This window comes from Colobus angolensis, unplaced genomic scaffold (genome assembly GCF_000951035.1).
Source record: "Colobus angolensis palliatus isolate OR3802 unplaced genomic scaffold, Cang.pa_1.0 Scaffold138, whole genome shotgun sequence".
Lineage (NCBI taxonomy): Eukaryota > Metazoa > Chordata > Mammalia > Primates > Cercopithecidae > Colobus > Colobus angolensis.
The window spans coordinates 2,794,197-2,797,939 of NW_012114466.1; positions in this window are offsets into that span (position 1 = coordinate 2,794,197).

Sequence of the window (3,743 nt, forward strand, 5' to 3'; positions counted from 1 at the left end):
AGTCCCGGTGGGACTTTGGGTGGGTCCACACGGTTTGCAACTTTGGGAATTTGCTAAATGGATTCCTCTCTGTTTGATTTGAACTCCACCAAGTGACTGTTTTTGTGGTACCGTTACACAGTTTCTGTCCCAGACAGCTAAGTTGTCCTACGGGGTGAGTGAATTCTTTTCCTTCTCTAGCTGTGCAATATTGTCCAATAATTGAGACTTTTAGGACCCAGAAATTATCAGGGTGATTCTTTTGAGCCGGGAATTCATCAGGAACTGGGTCTGTAGGCACTAATTCTCGGGCTTCCTATGGCCATTGATCGCCTATTACAGTTCCTCCACATACATAACATGAAGTGACATTGAGAGACTGGGCTATATGCTCGGCTAATTGCAAAAACAAATTTCTTGTTTTTCCTGGAATTTCTGGTACTGGTACATTTAGTTCATCATAGAAAGTTTGAAACACTGGCTCAGGAGAGCGTTTGTAAACTTCTCCTCAAACCAAGATATTTACTTGAGGATCCAGTCTGGCCCCGTCAATTCCTAAGGTCACACACTCCTCTTCTTTCCAGCAAGGATCAAGGGGATTGGTTATTACTAGCTCTAAGGGGTTACATTGTCTCTTAGTACAGGAAGGGCCATTTTTTTCCTTTCTGACAGTGGACTGGATCCTTTTCATCGTTTTTTTTTTTCTTTTATCCAAGTGGCCTAAATGACACAAGACCAGTATTTACATTTATTTCCACACAGTCCTAATTTATGACAGATGTACTTATTTTCTGCCATATAGCCTCTTTTCTAATTAAGAGAACCACACCTTATTCCTAACTTCTTACTATTAATGACAGCACAGGCATCAAATTTTAAGGTGGCTTGTTTGGGCACTTTTTTTTTTTTTTTTTTTTTCCTGTTTTGGCTAACACTTTACTCGTTTATGATCTCCCACCAGTCCTTAGTCCTTAATCTTACTTTAAGAACTGTGGTCCTGGGAGGCTCAGATGGGTCATAACACACATCAGGTTGGTCATTTCCTGGGCTATGTACCTTGTATAGAATAACATCATACAAACAAGTTCTTTTTAGAGTTCCAGTACACTTACAATAGCCATAAAATAATAGGACTTTAGCAACCTTTTTTCCTACCTCAGTGACTTGGTGTATACACTGGGAACAGCCCTCAGTCTGAGGAAAGTCAGTTGAAGTCTTTACAAGTCCAAACTTTAAGGAAAATGAGTCCCGCGATGAGTTTGCTCATGCTTCAGCCGTGCGTGGACCAGTCAGCTTCCGGGTGTGACTGCAGCAGGGCTTGTCAAGCAGGGCTTGTCGTCGTCTTCAGAGTCACTTTGCAGGGGTTGGCGAAGCGCTCCCGTCCGTGTACTGCTTACAGTCTACTGATGTTGAAGGGTGGTCTCGGAGGTAGGGCCTGCTAGAATAAACTGAGTCCAACACCTCTCCACAGTTACGTTCAACTGGACTGTCTGATACCGGGAACAAGGTGGTGGGGTTTAGGGTGTTGTAAACTTCAATGGTTATGTGGAGATTTTCACACAGCAAGCTTTGGTACTTGGTTATTCTAGCATTTGTTAACCAATGATGTCCTTTGGTATTAAAGTTACCACAGCGTGGGGGGCCTTTATATTCAGGTTTTGCCTAAGGGTTAGTGTTTTTTTTTTTGAGACAGAGTCTCGCTCTGTCGCCCAGGCTGGAGTGCAGTGGCCGGATCTCAGCTCACTGCAAGCTCTGCCTCCAGGGTTTACGCCATTCTCCTGCCTCAGGCTCCCGAGTAGCTGGGACTACAGGCGCCCGCCACCTTGCCCGGCTAGTTTTTTGTATTTTTTAGTAGAGACGGGGTTTCACCGTGTTAGCCAGGATGGTCTGGATCTCCTGACCTCGTGATTCGCCCGTCTCGGCCTCCCAAAGTGCTGGGATGACAGGCGTGAGCCACTGCGCCCGGCCTCCTAAGGGTTAGTTTATCTGCTTCTTGTGCTAACAGGGCCTTTGCTGCTAGGGCCCTTAGACCTGGGAGCCAGCCTTTGGAAACCTTGTCTAGCTGTTTTGACAGATAGGCCACTGGCCTTGGCCAGGCCCCACAGTCTGGGTTAAAACTTCAACTGCCATTTTTTCTCTTTCGGACATAGAGTGTAAAGAGTTTTGTCAGGTCAGGTAGCCTCAGGGCTGGGGCTGACATGAGTTTTTCTTTTAACTCATGAAAAGCTCGTTGCTGTTGGTTGTAATAGATGGAGTTTATCTAATCTACATTTTTAGTAACTGTCACCTAAGACATTGACTTAAATCCTGCAGCTATTTGATTTCAAGATTTAAATGGATCTGGTATTCCTCGTGGGACTCCAGTTGCGTCTAAATAGACATGAGAGTCGAAAAACTCATAAGGGGCTTCTCTCACTTTCTGATGTCTTATTATTATTTTTTCCTTCTGGTTGATGAAATGCCAGGGTGAAAGGGATAGCCAATTGGACTAAAGTACAAGTGCCACTCCAGTTATTCAGAGTGCCCAGTAAAGATCCACCCCAATACCACCACACATCTGCTCAGGGATGAACAAGGGCTGACTGATTGATAAGCTCTTGAAAATTCTTAAGCTCACTGCATCCTTTCAGGTCTCCAAGGAATGCTAAGTTTCCTCCCTGCTGTGAGAGACACGAAGTGAACTTGGTTTTGGGAGATGGAAGCTGGATCGCCCTCAGGGGCTGACCCTCAGGGACTTTGGGATATAGCAGAGAGAGCTTGGCATGACTTATTACTCCAGGCTGTAGAATCCTGGAAAAGAGCTGCCATGCAGCCCATGCCTGGTCGACTGAAGGACCACCTTAGGGGAAGGGGGACAATCTGGGCCTCTGGCCTGCCATGTGCACAAGCATAACAATTGCTTTTGTTTAATGTGCAGATGGAATATTTGATCCATTTTAACTAGGCATTTGCATCTTGGTATCCTGTCTTAATTGCTAAAGTTTGTTTTAAGTCTTTAACTTCTATGATCCTCTAGTAAAATGAATGTATGGTTTTAGGGAAATTACAAAACCAGTTGGGGCAGTCCATTTTCTCTTTAGTGGTCCACAGAACGTTGGACCAACTATGGCATGGAAGCTGTACATCGGGGAGCAACACTCCTGGTTGTCCCTGGGATCTTTATCGAAATCTCCCCAGATTAAATGGTCCTAGTTTACTAATGCCTTGTCTGAGGAGAGTCAGGAGGGACAGAAGTACTTTTCTGAAGTGGAAAGCTGTCTTTGACTTGGCAAGTCCTCACAGGGTATAACAAGGCAAGCATTAAATGCAATAGTTTGAGGCGAAATTGACTTGGTTTTATTAATAACTAGATGGTCAGCAATAGAATGATGAAAGAAGAAAGAGTAATGGAATAGATTAAAAGAGTTAAATTTTTCTTAGCTTTAGTTTGGTAGGGTTTTCCCCTGGGACCATGGCCCACAATTCTGGAGGGGGTGGCACTTTCTTGACTCAGGTGTGACGAGTGCATCCTTTTTTTTTTGCTGTAAGAACAGCAGTCTTAGTGGTTAGCAGCACAAGGTAGGGTCCCAGGTTGGCTCAAGTTTTTCTTCTCTCCACCTTTCGATGAGAATGTGATCTTTTAGGCTGGTGCTGGTTTACCGGAAATTCTAGGGGTGGTACATGGGGTAAAATACTTTGTTTTTATTTTGTTTTATTTTGTTTGTTTTGTTTTGTCTGTTTTGCAAGAAAGGAAAGTGGAAGATAAACCAAGTATATAATTTTTT